The sequence below is a fragment of the Thunnus albacares genome, chromosome 17 (assembly GCF_914725855.1).
Source record: "Thunnus albacares chromosome 17, fThuAlb1.1, whole genome shotgun sequence".
NCBI lineage: Eukaryota > Metazoa > Chordata > Actinopteri > Scombriformes > Scombridae > Thunnus > Thunnus albacares.
The window spans coordinates 17,782,252-17,801,853 of NC_058122.1; the positions used below are offsets into that span (position 1 = coordinate 17,782,252).

Consider the following 19,602-nt stretch of genomic DNA (forward strand, 5'->3'; position numbering starts at 1 on the left):
AAACAAGGACTTAGCTTATTTGTCTGTGTCTGTGTACTTGCTGATTCTCACTGACCGAACTGGCACAAAGATGCGGGGGGGAAATATTTACATTGTTTGTATTGCTTGCACACACAGCTTGTAGCTGTGTGTAGCATCCATTGTTTCTGTGGTGACCCATCCACTCCAACTACAGACTTAACATTGAATTTGAATCTCAAAAGCCATGAAGTTTTCCCGCAAATGGGCCTCAACCACTGGCACTGCAGGTTACAAACATAATAGTCTATAATATATGCAAGAAAAAATATGCCAAATGACGCAGAATCAGAGACAATAAAATTAAATTGTCCTTAAAATTGTCCTTAAAATATCCTGGCCCTCTCATGCATGTAAATTAAAGTAGACAAAACTTGATTAGATGATTCAAGTACCCAATTAACACCAAGCCAGAGCGAACAACCTATGTGTGTGTAAGCAGAGGCCCTCTGTGCCTTCAGTCCCACCCAGGCACAGCAATCACGGGCCTCAGTGTGATAATGCTGAACCCACTTGTGCATCAAAATGAGGTCAAACGCATATCTTGAACTAATTCAGCTCATAACAACCCTTAAATCCATCATCAAGTCCAATCAATGACCTTTTTTTACATTCAACGACTGTATTTCTCTGGAGAATATCCACCATATAAAGCACAAAATATGTAAAGCATTTCAGAGTTGTCTCTTGAGAATAAAAGTGCTCTGTCATTGTAATTAATCTCTCAGAGACATTCGCACCAACTGTCTGAGATTTGGTATAAACATACGAGCAAGGAGTGAAGCGAACGCAGCGATTTCAGCTGTCAACACTTGCAGGTTAGCATGACAAGTCAAACACACTTACTCAGCTGTCTGCTAATAGAAAGCAGTGCTTGCTGCGACATTTACTAAAAGCCTTATCTCTTCCAAAAGTGTATGGTACAGCCGTTAAGTTTGTGGTCTCAACGGCCTCAATACGTGAAAGGATGTGGTTTGATTTCCAAAAAAAATGGTGACTATGTTCTTCTGACAGCGGTGAGATTTAATGACACTGTTTTTATTCTGTTATAGTAGAAGTCAGAATTAAGATCAGAAGAAGTCCAGACTGCCTTTCATTTTAGATGTGACTCTCAGGGGCTTTTTTTAAGATGCTCTGACACTGCACAACTTTACTTTTAGTTCTAATAAGGGTTTGAGCTGCTGTTTGACAAACAAACACTGTTATCAGAACCACATGATAAAACTGCTTAATTAAGTCCAATGGGGACTACATCTGTTAAGGGAAATAAATAAATGCAAAGCTTAAAGCAAGACCAAATAAGACCCCTTTCACTTCGTTCAAATTTGTCTCTGGACACAGTTTCTTCCCAAGCAAAAAAAAACAACCCAAAGTTACTGTACAAGCACAATCACACCAGGAAGAATGAAAGAAGACTTGGAAGAAACACAAAGCCAATCTGAAAACTTCACAATCAAAGAGTAATGATCAAACACTTTGAGGAGGCATGAGTACACCGGACACCAAGATTGGTATCGACTAATGAGACTAGCCCTGATAGATGGTGTCTGTACTGCATGATCAACTGATGAGATTGTCAGCAATACTGTAAACATAACATAGGGAGGTAGAAATGATGCTTGAGGACAAAGCAAACAACAGAGAGCAGACAGATAAAAGAGATAAAAGAAACATACACAAAGGATATAACTTACTTTGAGTCCCTTTCAGTGTAGTCACACACAGAGATATGCCCTTATTCACACACACAAACATAAAAAAAAACCTGTGAAGAGCTTTAGCATCATTACTTGATCTCAATATATATGAGCAGGAGAGGAACTCACACAAGCTCCTCCTATAATACTCTCTGTAATGTTTAATGTTTATGAGATAACTCCAAATAGACCTGCTGAATTATGAAAAGGCCTGAGTGATTCCTACGCTGTGTCTCCTCCACGCTGTGCGTATTGTATCCACATGGCTCTACGTTGAGCTGGCAGGGAGTGTTTATGTGCAGTAATCCCCGGAGCTCCTTGAGGCTGCTCTGTCAATCTCTGGAATTTTTCAAACACTCAGAGAAAGTGGAGGTTTGTCATACACAGCCAGTGGCAAAGCTGTGCAGCATAGTGAACACCGTGCATAGCACTGGATGTCTTAAGCCTTATTTAGCCAGACAGTTCAGCCCCCCCCCCCCTAAAAAAGCAAAACATTTTACATCATTTAGAAGGGGAGAGCTCCAGGGAAAGAGGCCATACTGTGTGCTCAGAGGATGCTTAGAGGAACCAAAGGAACATTTGAAGAATGGTAATTAACCCTAACCCTGGGCATTTATGATAATTGTTGACTTGAGAGCATTCATGATGGAGGAAATGCCATCAGATCAGGTAAAGAGTGTCAAAGTCAACAGTAAGGACAGTCAGTGCAGATGACGACTTCATATGTTTCTTCTACATTTTCATTTTTATCTCAAACCAATTGTGGTTGTGTTGTTTCCCCACATATCTCAGCAGCCGTACAGAAGGAAATTACACTTTAGGGACATTAAAGAACCCCTGAAGAAGCTTAGAACAGTAAATCTAAAAGCACTTGTTGGTTGAATCGCTACTGTAATAGAGAGGATAAGGCTGGAATTGTTTTGTTATTATTGTTATCACCAAATCCCCCAAGGAGACCAAAACCAAATAAATTTATCCCACTAACAAGTACTGTCAGTGTAGCTACAATCTGATGTTGCTTGCGTCTGTGTCTGAACCCAAAAACTACTTATAAAGTGCAATCCTTGCACTTGCTGACAAATTCCTTTAATGCAATGAACATTACCTGTTAAGTTTACTTTGAGACAAAACCACAATTTTCTTTCTTTTTCTTTCTCTGGAGAGTAGCTCCATGTCTGGCAGACGTCACAGGGATGACTATGTTCATCATAAAGACAGTCAACCAAATGCATTGTTTTGGCTCTTTTGGGTTTCACTGCAACTGCACAGAAACTACAATACATCAGGCTTTGGTTTAACACACAACACTTCAACAACAACAAGATAAATTCATTGTTGATTCTGTTCTTTTTGCAGTATTTATTGATAATAATAAAAAGATAAAATAACAGATGCCTTAATTTCCAGGAAAAAGTTGGTCCAGCTGGTTACTTTTTAACCTTCAGGCTACTACAATGATTTAGTGAGTATATTAATGTGTGTGTGTGTATCTGTGCGTGTGTGTGTGTGTGTGTGTGTGTGTGTGGGTGTGCAGCGGGTCCTTAAAATAACTGGTGAAGCTGATGTTCCTAAGAGCTGACATTAATGGCATCCCAAGAGGCGAAAAATGAATAATTTCATGTACTAGAAAATTCATATGACTGTTGTACAAAATAGAGGGCAGCATTCTGCCTCAGCAGATGATGATAATGACTTAATTGCCTTCTTAACTATAACACGGACACAAGCAGAGATCAAGGAGGTCTAATGCTGCGATTCTTAATGCAGAATTTGTTGGTGTAATGTAATACGGGGACTTCCATAAAGTAAATCAAGGTGATTTGTCTCGATTTCACTTGGCTCCCACAGCTCCCAACCTTCCTTTTCTGTATTGCTCATCCGCATCTGTGTTATCTCACTCCATTTCCCCCTCTCAGCATCTGTATTATCTTTAATCTAAATAAACTCAATTCCTTACTACCACTTGACAGAGAGTGCAAAACGACTTTATCTGCCGCTCCATCTTCTCAGTTATACACACATAATGCTCTGCCACTCTCTCTGGCTCACCTCTCTTAACACACCCACATACGGACACACAAACACGCTCAAAGCCATCATTATGTTAACTTCGCCTCAAGTACGTGTCTGTAATGCTCCCAAAATAATTTCAGTTTGCCGGAGGTGTCTCATTTGTGCAGTCTATGTGTTGTTTTTTCATGCATACCCAAAGGTGACCCACTGCTTACCCAGTTGATGATTTGTTATTGACTCCAGCTGCTTGTTAGCTACAAGAAAAAAGTGCCTCAGTGTATTTGTATCTTGAAGAGCCATCTGTGCTGCAAAGAGCCAGTGTGAGGCATGTAAGGCAGCTATACGCTAACGCTTCTGTTCTTTTCTGAGCTGCACAGATATCTAAATGGGCCTCAAGTGTTATTTATTCTCCCATGAAGAGCTATGGGTTCACTTGTTGCAGCTTTCCCCACTTGGAAGAATGAATTAACCACACAAACAGTCCGGGTCACCACAACAGACGTTATCTGCAAACATAAATCAGCTCACTCAGCCTGAAATACAGTAAAAAGCAAAACAGAGATCTGATCCACGAACGTGGACTGTACGTTGTTGAGTGCTTCTGGCCTGGTTTTGTTTTCAATCATCTCATTAGGCAGACAAGACCTACAGCGTTATCATTTCCCATGTCTGTACACTGGAGATACAGTTTATAGACTGTAAAATAACATATCCTGCCTCTCATCACCAAGGAGGACTGACATGCACTGTGCAGCATCAAAATCTTCAGTCATTCATGAGAAAGTGTGGTGCAAGGCAAACAAGATATTAACATGTCACGCAGCAGTGAGCAATAGAGTGAGCGAGGGAAGGAAAGCAGCTCAGTAGCTGTAGATGTAATGTAGGTCAAGAATGTTAAGAATAAACCAATCTACAGTCTCATCTGTGCTGCTATAATAAAGTCATGTCAATTTAATATACTGTATGTAGTGTGGACTTTCTTTACATTCTTAATAAACAAAACATAAGTATTTCACTAAATTAGTTCAATTACTTTTGTTTATCTTTATCTTCTTTTAGTATACTTTCACCTGTTCAAACCAAAAAATACTAACATGGAAAGTAAACTAGGGAGATTCCTCAAAGAAAGGTTAGGGTTAGGGTTAAGGTCCCTGGTATTTTTGGAATTTAAAAAACAGGTAAAATTGAAATGATGGGCTTTGGACGTAGTATAAGAGAGTCATAATACTGTAAAACAGTTGCGTCACAGCTGCAGTTATGTCAGCCTGCAAAAACACACCTGTTAGAAACGTTTCGGTGGCTATGTAATGCAGGTAATGTAATCAGCAAACAGAGGCTAATTAGGCAGTAAAACAGATGAGCACACAAATATACACACACTCGCTCACTCACACACACACTCTTGCACTCCTGTCCTTATGAGGACCCTTCACTGACTAAATTCACTCCCAATCTGCTAGCCCTTCACTTAAAGGAATAGTTTGACATTTTGGAGCATGAGCTTATTCGTTGTCTTGCAGAGAGTGAGAATGACTTTGCATGAAGAAGGCAACCTGCTGTTGAAGTGTAAAAACTATTTCTTGACTGAAAACAGTTTCCAGGCAACCAGCAAAGACTCCAGGAAGTTACTGGCACATATTCCCCTGTAAAACAGCAAATTTTGCACTTAAGCTTTTGCACAGATTTTACAAACATGATATATCGTTTTAATTAGTGAGCTTTAGAGGAGCTGTATGCGGATTTTGTTACCTTTAGACTGAGTTTCCAGTTAAGTTAAGATAAACAGCTGCTGGCTCCAGCTACACATTTACTGTTTACAGACATGAAAGTGAATAATTAAACAAAATGTCAAACTATTCCTTTAGCCATCAGTGCTTCAAGTCTAGTGTTACCATAAGTACTGTACCGTCTAATTCTCACTTTACTCATGTCGTAAACCTCAAATGTCGTCTTGAAGAACTGAGGACTGACCAGAAATAACCTCACTTTGCCAAAACAATTTAACTGCGGAAAGCTAAAACTGTCAAAATGGCTATGACAAACCCAAAAAGAATCACACACAGAAAGACTTTAAGCACATATGACAACACAGTACCTCTACTGTAGATGGATTTATGTACTTAAGAGAGTACAGCTTCTCTGGAGAAATGTCACAGCCTGTAGCTATAATAACCTAACAGACCAGAAAAGGGCATACAAAGAGAGGTGGGATTATGCATAAGAGGGATAGAATTTAAATGTGTCTGTCTTCCGTTTACTCGTATGTTTAAGATCTGTTATGCTGATAGCCAAAAGCCTGCAGTCAAACCTTCTGCAAAGAGCGGCTGGATGGATGTTGTGTGAGGTCGTCTTGAGCTCTCGATAGACCTTGAGCAGTTCAACACAGGCCAGTGGTGAGAGCATGAATATAATACTCCGTAGCACTAGTGTGCTAGTGCATAATGAATATTTGATGTGTTTAGTTTATGGCTCAGGGAAGGGAGGAGAGCATAGTTAATGGCAGTTCTTTAAAAGAGAGGAGGAGATGAGGTTTGACAGGAGAGAGCTTTAGAGCAGAGGTGATGAGCATGAATCACTACGCAGAAAGAAGCCAGCGACTCACTCAGCTGCGGACAGGTTCAGAGGGTCATGAGAGACATATAAAAGCCGTGACATTGCTCAGTTCTGCAAGCCTTTACACAGCACATGGTGATAAAATGCCAGCAGATGGTAAAAATTATCTGTCTCATATATCTCAGTACAAATTCAATTTGAGAGGAAATTAATGCATTTCACAGACTAACTGCTTAGTTAGTTATTATCAGAATAATATGAGGGTTTGATGACTGAAAACTGATGCTGTTTGATGCGCCACACCTTATATTTTCCTACTGATTATTTGTGATGTTGTCAGATATTTGCTCCTCAAACTGTTCCCACACAAAAAGAAACATTCACATTATGCAACATACAGTACAGTGACAATAGAGTCTATTTCCAGTGCATTGTACATCTATTTTTAATGCATGTTGGCCAAAAAAACCTACATTTTAAATGTAAAAGTCTTTCCTCAACTATTGTTTTTACAGAAACTGAAACATGAGGGGCAGAGTGTGATCCCATGTATCATCCCACTAAGTGCAGAAAACATTTGAACACTCAAGAGAATGCATTTAATGAGAGTTTTATCACATGTGCGCAAAACACCACTGACAGCTGGCAGTGCGACATATCTCAGTGATACATGCATAAATTATTTTGCTCTATAAAAATTGCTCTTGGCAAGCATTGTCAACAGAGGCTTTTGCACAGAGGGTTGATTAAGTCACTAAAACCAACAGTAAACCTTATGGGTGTTTCCAGTGTTCTTGTGACAGCCCTCAGCAGGGAGTGTGAGTCTGCATGTGTGTGTGTGTGTGTGTGTGTGTGTGTGTTACATGTGGATGGAGGTCAATGTCTCCCGCTGTGTACACAGTATGGAGGCCCATGTCCAGCCATCCCAGGTCAAAAACACACCGACATCAGCAGTCTTTTCAGTGACGCAGGAGGACATGTTGTTTTTCAACTCTAACAATCCACACCACTGTAAACTGTACGGAGAGGCTTCATTCATTTGAAAGGTGAAACAGACAAAGACACTCCTCTGGAAGATATTAGTCTGACACGGTCTGCAATTCAAATCCGTTCATTTGTGTGCGGCACTCATTCCAAGCCGTTTACCTGTTACAGCACTAACAACAAGCACACACTGCAACAGTGTTGACTGCTGCAGTTGCTTTTTATTACATTTGGTTCTGTGGAGGTAGATGAGTGCTGTGTTGTTCACTCAACACTTTTTTTTTTAAATATGCACATCCGATTCTACTAACGGCAGACAGGAAAAGTTGAAAATAAGAAAATTAAAAGCTGATATTCAAAACTGCTTTGAGATGGTTGAAGATTTTTATATAAAATCAGGACAGAAAGAATTTTATTAACAGTATCATGTGAATGTTATTCTATATTTAACACTCTTTGCTTTTCTGTATCAGCAAAACAAAGCTTTTTTTCTTCCTCATCTTCCAGATGTTCTTGTATGTCCTATATTCTCATGCCTGTAGAGCAGATATCCCAAGTTATTACACGGTATTGTGACTATGAGCCTCAAAAAAGACACTTTGTACTATTTCTCCCAGTTGTGGGAATAGTCTCCACTCCTGTGGATACTGTATGCTGCAGTAGCTCATCACGCATGAACTGCACTGACTCTACAGTTAGGGGAATTATATCTTGTATCAAAATTCACATACTGTATGTTAATCCTGAAACCAATGACTACTTTAGTGTGTGGACACATCTCTCCCACAAAGCTGTACGCCAAGATTCCCTCTGTGGTTTCATTGTTTTAAAAGGAATAAGGGTGACCCTAACTCTATAACAAATACTTTGAAGTCAAGATTCATTTTTGAAGGCTTTGTGGATAGGTTGTTTGGCTTTACAGATTTCTGAGATGATGAAGACTGAATAAGAAACATAGGACATGTATCCACTGACTAATTTTACCTTTTACAGTTATACAGCCTGTTGGTCTTTGAGATCCCAGATGCGGTTGAGCCTTTGCAGTCAGAGCCCCCAAAATATGTCATTAATCTTGATATGTGACACAGAAAATGTCTTAAACATTCCTTCCTACATTTTTATGTAAAAGATTTGGACAGATATAAAACCATTGCAGCTCATTATTTTAGTTAGCAGCTCATTATTTTTATTTTAGAAACTGTAAAAATACCATTAGCACCACAAACACTGTGCAGCTTAATATTGCTTTCTTTCTGACTTTGTTTGTTTTTTTCCCTGTTTTTCACTTCACTTTCTATTACCAAAAGCAATTTCTTGTCACATGAGGACCTCATTTACAGTAAACTAGTGATTTCTTCTTTCCATTTTTTTCAGACGGAAATATAACAACATATGACTCCCTGGGGACATAAAATCTGTATCAGTTTGCTGTTTTTAATGTGTGTTTTTATTCACTATTATTGCTTGTCTTTGCTTCTGCCTTTGTTTGCATGTTTTTTATTCCTCTGAAGTCTTTGTAATTTAAAGAAAAGAGCTTTTAAAATAGAGATTATTATGATTTTATATACATGATGAATGATTATAAACATAAAATAGTCTAAAGAAGATGTTTTAGTCAGACATTCACAACTTTCTCTCCTCATATTTGTTTAATCAACTTGAAAAAGGAGAGAAAAACAAAACCTTTCATACTGTAATGACCGTATACTTACTGACCGTTTGTTTGTGGCTAAAGAAAAGTTGTTGTGTGCAGCCCAAAGGCCACGGCAAAGGCATGGTTGCGACAGTTTCCAGTTGAGCAGTTGCAGAGATAAAGTGACTGTTGTTTGTGCTCTGTACTGTGATAATAGGCTGTGTTGGGGAGCAAAAGGAGCAACACTTGACCCTCGACCCACACACGTTGCAAGGGAGGAGGGGGTATTTTTAGTGCCTCACCAACGTGGATCTGCACAAACAGAAAATGGCTCAATACCGTTAACTCCTCTAGGGGTTTACAAAGCAGTTCAGAGAAAAGCAAAACCTTGTGTTCTTTTATCTCTTCAATCCTTTGCTGCACCTCTACTGGTATTGATTCTTTTGTGATAAAGCGTTTTTTTTGCTCCTGTCTCCACCCTACATGAAAATGAGTGCACTGAAGAAGAATTTACTTCCCACAGGACGGGCAGGTTAACTCCCCCACTGAGTGAGATGTGAGCCAGACATGTCCACAGCTGCCACCTTTCAAACTCTAAAAAAAATCTGATCCACAACTTGTCCAGCAGTGACCCCCGAAGAGTCACGTGCACATGGCCTCTGTTCAGTCGACACTGGAGCGTGTAGGTTGGTCATTAGTGAGTAATCATATAAACCACATTGAGCCTGATTGTGTGATTCATCTTGGAGCAAAGCAGCACAAGTGATGTGTTTCCATCATCACAACCCACTGATTTCTCTCAGGCCGACATGACTTATCTGAGCCCTTAAAGATAATTCCAGTCACGACCTTCTGAGAACATCTACAACACATGAGCTCAGACTTAATTTAATGGGCAGATTGATTGTCTGTAAAGCGCTATTTACCAGTGGTCCTTAGAAGTTAGGTTAAGTATTAACATATGGGAGGGAGCACTAAATTATTATTATGCCACATCTGTTGAGCTCAAATATCAAAGACGGTTGGCTCTCCACTCTCATTCCCATACCTTGTTCATTTTATATAATAAAGGGTGTTGACAGCTTAATATATGTGACGTCAAAATCAAAATCTGGATTTTGTTTAGGCGATATCTGTCAAGAATAGACAACAGAAAAAGTCTGGATTTGATTTAGACGAAATCTATCAAGAATAAAAATCCCCGCTGGCTGGTTGAAATCATGCATAAGAAAGTCACTGTTTTGATTCAATCTAACTAATATTTTATGCCAGAGACTTAGGAGCATCCTGATACCTCTTACGTGTTACAGTATCTGAGATATTATTGTTTTCATATAATAATAATACTATAAAGTGAAAAGGGGCGTTTTCTGCAGAAGTGCATTCTCTGTAACAGCTATTTTAAACAGGATTTCATTTTGAAGGATCAATGGGTTGGAAAAAAAAGTCATTATTAATGACACCAACAACAACAGCGAGCAGGTATTGATTTCAAATAATGAATGAATTCTCTCTACTTCCCTCCACAGAGCCAGCTCTAACTATCAGACAGTCGTCTTTACGTGAACCTTGTAATCCTCCAACTATTTCTTGTGGGACTTTCTTGAGCTGATTGAGTGAAGACAGGAAGGATATGATTTAAGTATTTCAGTGTCTGGCTGATACCCAAAGGGAATGTGGTGAATCTCCGTGCTGTGAGGCTGAAATAGCAAAGCTCTTACAGAACCAAGAATGAAATAACACGTTGGGTCTCTCCAGAGCGCTGCTTCTCTGGTTTTGCTTTATTTACTATTTTATAATAGATTTCTTATGTCCAGTGTGTATGAAAGTGGAAAAAGGAATGGCGGAATGTTTTCTGACCATGGAAGGACACACACTTATTAAATAAACCAAACAAAAACACTTTTCTACCATCTTTGTGTTGACAGCAGCTGAAGCTCAAGTGCAGATCACTCTTGACCCGCGCTGCAGAAACAATTCAGTCTATCCAACTTGAGGGGACGTACGATTCTTTTGGCATGTCAAATTGATTAATGTCGCTATTTCCCCACTGCAGTGCAGGCAACATCAAAACATTGTCTGGATTTGTTCACAGGGGCAGGAAGGTAAGATATTGGCAGCCACCCAGACCGCAGAAAGTGATGGAATGTGCGGCACTTCATATCTGATTCTGGTCATGGTACTGAGCGGAGAACGTGGAGGGAAGGCAACAGACACTACCCAGAGACCAGAGAGCCACATCAGGACGCGGCTCAGATGGGCAGAGAAGTTAATGGTTTCCAGCAAACACATTAGGTGTGCACACATCCGCAAAGAAACAAGAACACAATTGCTCTGAGCTGTCACCTATATGATGAAAACTAAACGACAAAAACAGGCAGCCATGGCTGAAACAACGAAAACAAACAAAATGGAGAAGCACTGATACTTTTAGCCATATTCATAACGTATCTCAACAAAAAAACCCGTCAAAATATGGAAGAGTGTCACCAGTTGCAAGTGTATCAGCTTATTGCTCTATAAAAAACTAACAAGTAATTCAATTTTCTTGTTTGGAAGAGGTTTCATTAAAGGAAGAGACAGTTGCTCTGCTTCTGGCACACTGTTCGGTGTACTTGGGAAGATGTAATAAACTCTTAACTTATCCATTTAACTCAGCACGTGCCTGAAAGTTGGACAGCAAAATTACCCATCAAATTGTGACTCGGAGCAACATGGGAGTCGATGTCTATTCAATAAGCAGTAGATGTTTCCTGCCGCTAACAGGAAGGGTTAGGTTGGTTCTGATCCTTCCCGTTAAATTGTGTATATAAACACTGTGTATGTGTACATATACAGTGTGCGTGTGTGTGTGTGTGTGTGTGTGTGTGTGTGTGAGAGAGAGAGAGAGAGAGAGAGTGAGAGAGAGAAACGGAAAGAAAAGGAAAGAGCGCACAGTGTGTATCCAGGTGCGTATTCTGTATGGTTGCAATGCAAAACATTTTTTTTCAGCAAGTCGTTTATTTTAGTGAAACAAGGATATATTTAGGCAGTTTTAAACTTATTCCTATAGTGGGTGTGCTTGTTTTATATTGTATAATTTTATATTGTGCTGATATTTTAATAGTGTAATATACTAATGGTGTGGTAAGCCTCTTCGTGGGCAATATTACATGATTCAAGAAGCCAAGCTACATAAAAAAACAGGTGAAAATATCTATTTTTTTGTCTCCCCACAACAGAAACTGAATATGAACTGCAGATTGGCACCAGTTTCATTTTTATAATATAGAATATCTTTGATACTACCAGTTGGCTATTTACAAAACTGGTGAGAATGATGTGTATCATTGCTCTTCTTTCTTTCAATCTTACTCAAACTGCCCTAAGAGAAGTACTAGATTTTCTTAATTGCATATACAACAGTCACAGAACCTTGGTTGCTGCCGATCTGATTTTCTTAAGGGAACAATACCGCTCACTGCTCCTTATTGCTTTTTTTTTTATTATTTTTTTTTTTTTAGAAACTGCACAAATTGGCCTAAGGATAGAGAGACAGTACAATGTTTGTTTACTTGTTGGTGTTTGGCTCAAAAATGTGCTGTTTGTATCATTTCTGACATTTTTTGCATGTCTTATAAAATTAGGATTTTGATCTCCTGACCAATTTTTATGCTTTTGCATCCGTGTGAGTGCATGAACGTGCATGAGTGTGTACATGTACGTGTGTGTTTGTGGACAAGGTGTTAGGAGCTAGATGGCACACAGGGCTAAGTGGAGCCCAGCGGCAGTATCCAGACGGACCCTTATCGTCGCTCTGTTACAATCCAGAGTGACAGCTCTTTGTAGTGTGTGCTATTCTTAGTCCCCCCTGGGTCCATCATGGGGGTCCGTTTGAACTGGAGCCTGTAGAGCCACATAGGGCGTCCATGGTCACCTGATGGGTGCTGACATCTACACACCTTCTCACATCTGTCCTCTGCACCCCTCCGGGCCGTCATCCGGCGGAGGATCTCCTGATCATCTCTATCTGTAGATCCTTCTCTTTTGTTTGCCCGCTCAGTCTCTTTGTCTCCATTTTAGTCTGCCTTCTATTTCTCTGATGGTCTCTCTCTCTTCTTCTCTGTATCTTTATCTGCACCGCTGCCAAAGAACTTTGTGGAAACATCTAGAACCACATAAATATAAGCAAAGCCACTGTGTAATCTCTCTTTTCATATATCCGTCTTTCTTTCTCACTCGCTCTTGCTCTCTCTCGTTTTGTGAGGTGACACTTACTCAGGAAACCACAAAAGACAAGAGATATGTATGATTATCCTCTCTCTTCCCCTCTAAGGCGTTACATCTTTTTTTCGCTCACCTCGTTTTAACCTCATTCCTACAGCATGTCAGCTATGTTCCATGCTTTTGACCTACCAAGTGCATTTCAAGTGCTAAATAAAAGTTTCTTTCAGCATTTTTTCAGCTTCCCTCTTTTCAGCATTGAATACTTGACAGTCTATACTGAAAACATCAATCAAAAAGGACAAAGCAGTTGGCGTCATGTACAACGCATCTAATGGTGGCAATTTGTTTTGAAGATGTACAGTACACTTGAGTCCAGAGAATCAATTTATCTCCATCATGTGTCCTCCCCATCTTTGATTTACTCCTAGCTGAATGTCTTCACCATATTTCTGCAGCAGCCACAGATACCACAGACAGAGAGCTGAAAGTTAACAGGCAGAATAACTCTTGTCTTGGCAGCCCGAGGATCCAACTCAGCAAGTTACAGATCAAAGTCATACAGGATGAGCAAATGTTTGTGAACAAGGAAAGCCTGAAGTGTTTTGCAGACAGCACTGTGATATACTGTATGTCTGTTAGACCTGGATCTGAACTGTAGCTAAAGACGTTTCCTATTATTACATTTTCATTTTTCTTCCATTTTTGATTTGTGAATGTTTTCTTAAAAGAGTTGAAAATCTAGCTGCTGCACTCCGCTCCAATATAAATCAACGTTTCTTCTATCAGAGACAGTTTCTTCTTTCCATTTCAGTGCTGTTCTTTATGATCTTACACTCACTTCTAGACAAATTCCTGAAATATGTGTGTTCGTATAGACTCTTTCTTGCTTTACCGTAGGGTATGATATACAGTTATCTAAGTTGCCAGCTGTACCCACCTGTCATCATGTCTGTGACTGAGATAACTACGCGTATATCTTGCTGCGACCACAAAGCCTCATCCAGATAAACCACAATTCCAAAACACAGCATGGGCTCTCAGCATTGGTTTGCAATGTGATAGAACATAAAAGGTAAAATAGAAAAAAAAAACAGCTGAGCTTCAGTTTCCAGATAAGTACACTCAAACTATGATAACAAATTGCAGCGGAGATGATATGTGTGTAATAATGCTGCTGTCTTGCTCAAGCGACAAAATGACATTGCGGACACAGAGAGGAAGGAGTTTAAATATCAGTGCTTCATTTCACACACTCTGATACAAATCCTTCTACAAGACCGATGAAGCCATGAAACACTGAAAAAGCCCGTCTCTTGTGCAGACCTCAGGATGCTGGAGCTGCGCAGTCTCATGTGGTGTACAGTACTGACATACAGTTCTCTGGGGTGTGAAAAGATCAGAAAGCACTCACCGCTTTCAGTTTTCGCCCCTTGAGGCCAGATCACAGTCTGGCGAGCCTTTCAAATGCACAATGTAATGCATGCATATGAGGGTCAAAGATATATGCAACCTATAAACAAGAGCTACCCCAAACCCTGTATTATTATTCAGCAATTTCATCCACATACATAATGGAACTTGAAACCACGAGAAGTTCACCCTGCTGATTGTAGCACCACTTACAGAGCAGAAGATTACTTTATGCAACAAGAGTCTACACTAATCTGTATTTTGCATGCATTGAAGCACCTGTACTGCCCACTAATGTTTTCAAATTACCACTAAAGACAACACACACCGAGGCATCACTCATTCATTGAGTGCACCTGTATACGCAGGGCTGATGCCACTGCTTCACTGAGGAGCATGCATCTCTTATCGCTGCAACAGATGTGTTGTCTTAGTAATGAATATGTTTGTTTAGTTATGTGTGAGTGGTGTTTGCCTAACAATAGGGGCATTTATTAGCCACGCTCTGTGCAGTGGAATACAAGATGCACAAGGGACCAGGGGCCCACATGTTGTTCTATCACTTGCGTGATGCTGCTCAAGTGGGTCTAATTAGGATCAAAATCACTCCTGGACAATTAACTCCCCAAACAATTAAATTCTTATGCGATCAGTGTGAAAACGGGTTTTGCAGACACAACTGGAAACTCTCTAATAAACAGCTGATGTTGCTCATGATTTATCTGCTGCTGCTAATTTGCAGTCCTTTGTTTAGATAAAGTTAAAATCGTCATGTTAAATATTTATTGTACAAATACTTGTCCCAGGCTTGGAATATGTCCCATTAATTTGTGTAAGAAATGCATGTTTTATACAGTGAACAGGGTGGACGATAAGAGAAACACTTTAACGCTTTAATAATGCAGTTACACCACATTTTACAACATCAGAATTTCGTTTAAGTTCTATCACCACAAATAAAAATTGTACTTATTTGCTTATTATGTTCACCCCTCAACAGCTTGATTAATTCTTGCTCTGAATGAAGCAACTACTGACTATAAAATTAAGTATTGCACAAAGCAGAAAAGTGCTTGGACTTTTGTTTCTCTCACAAGTATGCAGCAATAACTAAACGTCTAATTTGAATCATTTAGGGAATTAAGCAGTCAAAACTCTGGATTTGCATTTCACAGTTAATTTGTAATATAAAACATATTACTTGGGGGAAACTGTGTCATTCTATTCGTGCACAGCGCGGGTCACGTTTACCTTGACGTCCACTTGACACACTTGTGGGTTTGACAGACTGGTCAGACCAAGTGCAGATAGGGGATGGTTTAGATAACACGGCATTTGAACAGAGCGATAAGTGACACTAACTACAGTTGCTGGAATTCAAAAATGTAACTGTGTCCCAACATGTTCCTCAGGAAAAATCACAAGCCCTTATTGACTAACAACATGTCTCTGATCCTCACATAAATCGCATTTCGAAGTAAATCATAATCTCCCTCTAAAGTCACAGTTTTATTGATATTTGTGCTGAGATCTTATAAGACTCACAGCAGCCTGTAATTGTGGGTTTTTCCCCATGTAAGTGATGCCACGGCTCAAATGAAGCAAATGTGGAAAAAACATTCAATTAGATCAAATAAACACAAAACAAGTTACCGTTGACAGCACGGGGCTCCGCTGATTTGTCCTTCACTGCTGCTCATCTTCTGAGCAACATCTGGCAGACACAATATTTCCTCTCAGCTCAAGCGGCTCCGCTGTAATCCAACTTTGAAAATAAATTACCGCCTGCCCTCAGCTGCGGCAGGAAATCATCTGTTCTGTTAGCGACTGCAGAGAAGTTGATGTTGCTAGTTTTAAATTTAAAAAAATGGGAAATTAAATCAAAAAAAGCAAAAGTACGCGTTCAGCTCTGCGTGTGTAGTTGCTGTTGGCTTTGTGAGGGCGAGACGCACCGCTGCATGCGCTCCTTGTACCCGTGTGACGTAACGGGGGGGGTGGTAGAGGGCTATCTAAATTGAGGACCAGGTGTGTGTGTGTGTGTGTGTGTGTGTGTGTGTGTGTGTGTGTGTGTGTGTGTGTTATTATCTCTGGTGTTATTATGTATTGACTGTCTCCTTTGTTTGTTTATGTTTTTGTTGTTGTGCTTACCATTTTCATCATCATAGTTCAACGTGCTAGCATGCTCATTTGCAAATTAGCCCTATACACAAGGTAGCATACACCTGCAAGCAGATTTTGCAGGTGTATGCAATGTAAATATTGGACAAATTCAAAAACTTAACTGATAATAAAGCTAGATAAAAAGTCAGGGGATCAAGGTTTGGTTTTTTTGTTGTTTTTTTTAGGTTGTTTTTTTCTTTTTCTTTTTTTTTTTTTTTTACAATATTTATCATCTAGGAAAATGAATGTAGGATTTTCACTGCAATCCATCTATTAGTTATCAAGAAATTTCAATAACGATCAAAAAATGTCATCCTGCTGGTGGTGCGAGAGTCAAAGTAAAGGGATCACTTAAGTCATCTGGGAAACATGCACGTCAGTTGGATTCATCCTCTGGGAAACATAAATGTCTGAACAAAATTTCATTATTATCCCTCCAATAGTTGTTGAGATATTTCAGTTTGGACCAAAGTGGTGGACTAACTGACCAACGACTGAAATTATTATTCAAGTCATGCAACTGGCACGGCTAAACTGAAATAGAGCGATGTTCTTACTGCCATATTTGTATAATATTCCTTTAGGGACTCATAGTGTTTGAATTTCGTGACTTCATTATACCACACTTCCTTTGTATTAGTGTATTGCTATTATATTCTGGGACCTATTGCGTGTGTGTGTGTGTTTCTGAGAGACAGGGATCACTAAACTTTATTCCAATTTCCTAAATAGTTTAGTGGCTGAGTGAACTTTGTCCTGCTCCCTCTGGATGCCTTGTATCTCTGATGCGCGGTTGTCGTTTTGCAAAACTGTTGGGCATCTTTACCCTTGGCAAGGCCATTTCATTCTCTAGACTGAGCAGTGCTCATGATTTTATTAAGGGGATTTTGGGCAGGAATAGTTCTTTACTGCAAATGAAGCATGAATTCCATGTGATCACTGCTAAAATGTCAAGCTGAAGTAATCTATGCATATTCAAACTGACTGCAGCTCAATTTATGTTTTACTCAGAGGATCTATCTCGTGAGAAATGCGGACTGCGTTGTCGGGTGAAGTCAGATGGATGTGTTCACAATGGATTCGTCTGAGCAAGCTATTGAAAATACTGTCATTGTTTTCAGAATTAATTGGGTGATTGTAGTTTTCCCACTATGGATCCTTATATTAACACTCACAAGCTCTTGACTTTCTTGGACTCTTAAGCAATCAGTCAATCACCTTGTCTTGCTATAAATTTGGCTACATACACGGTAAATAACATCCCTTCTATAATGTCACTTAACTGAAAAGAAGGTAGACTGCTGCGTGCTGTTGCACTAAATGCCTGAACAAAACACTGTGTTTCTTCTTGCAAAACACACACAGACACACACACACACACACACACACACACACACACACACAGAGAGAGAGACTTTTTAACATGAACTTTGCCCATAAACAGGGTTCAAGGACCTTCTGAATGTGGCAATAAACTCTGCATGTCAGCAATGATCTGCTAGACAGAACTCTGCCTCAAATATAATGATATTACACACAGTATTCTGCTATCTACAATATACATTCTATTAGTTTACACCATTGTTAATGCTTAGAAAAACTATGGTGCATTTAGATCAGTCACACTTTGTTATTATTCTGTCATCTTATTGCATCTGAGTTATTGCTCTTGACCCATTAACCCTTTCACCTTTTCTTTATTTTGTTAAATAATCTAATTTCTTTATTACTGATAAGAAAAGTCATAAATTCCCAGTAGGAGTGGACAGAATCAGCAGATCAAATTTCTCCACCTACACATGTATTTTTATCAGTCGCGCGCTGTGACAGCTGCTGCTGAAGATGCTTGACTTTGAAGAGGGCAAGAGATTTTGTGACTTTTGTCCTCTTGACATGAAACACGAGACATGCAAGAATAGGACATGACGGAGCTGTGATACTAAAAGAGCCTTGAGCTTTCTGAGGCTGCAGTGTCACACAAAATGAGAGCTTCCGCCAGACAGGCGTCATTGCCTCGATATTGAATTGCTTTTAAATCAGCTGGAAATAATGTTAAATTGTAAATGGACTGCACCCATATATCGCTTCTCTAGTCCTATAGACCACTCAAAGCACTATACATTCACACATATATTCACACACTGATGGCAAGGGCTGCCATGCACGATGCCAACTTGCCCGTCATCACTTTCTATCCAAAGTACATCACAATGTATCTACCAGGGATGTGCAGAGAGCCCAGTATTTGTATTTGTTGAGGCAGCAAAATTATTTGTATTTGTATTTGTATTCAAATAAAATTGGAGAGAGGCTTAAAAATCCTGTTTTTGTACTCATTACGCTTTTAATTTTAGAAAATTAAAGTGTTACAATAAGTGTTCATGAATAAACTACCTTACGGAGGAGGTCCCCAAACCAGGTCTCGAACTGGAGTCTCCTGGATCAAAGATGACTGCGCTGACTACTGAGTTAAAACTTTACTCATCAACTCATTGCAGACAGACCTCTACCTATTTATGCAAAAACAGAGACAGCACACCATGTAACATGTAGAAGAACTTCAAAGGTGATTCTTGCTTTGCACTTTTCATTTATTGCCTATTTTTTACAACCTAACTTTGTGGAAAGGAGAAGAGGATCAACAGGTTATGGAGAGTCCATTTGGGACTTACCCCCGATAGATGTAACAGTGGAGCAGAGGAGAGAAACTGAGATAACGATGTAACCGACCTGCAAACTGGTATTTGACATGTTGGTTTTTTTCCTCCCAAAAACAAATAATTTTTAAAATATTTGTATGAAACAAATATTTGTATAAAACCTACTATTTGTTCTTTGCCGAATAATGTATTTGTATTCGGGCACACCCCTAGTTTCTACGCTCACCTATTCACACACACACACATACACACACCAATGGTGCAATTT

The 19,602-nt window shown here is 39.5% G+C and overlaps 1 protein-coding gene across 2 annotated transcripts in view; it reads right to left on the minus strand.

Moving 5' to 3' along the window:
• gcgra (glucagon receptor a) overlaps nucleotides 1-16,685 on the minus strand; it is a 34,680-nt gene extending 17,995 nt beyond the window's left edge. Inside the window, exon 1 of one of the 2 annotated variants that reach the window (XM_044332482.1) lies at nucleotides 16,168-16,685. The gene's annotated coding sequence lies outside the window, so the exon portion shown is untranslated. The remainder of the gene's footprint in view (nucleotides 1-16,167) is intronic. The other variant, XM_044332483.1, reaches the window with a different exon arrangement.
• Between the last annotated feature and the right edge of the window lie 2,917 nt (nucleotides 16,686-19,602).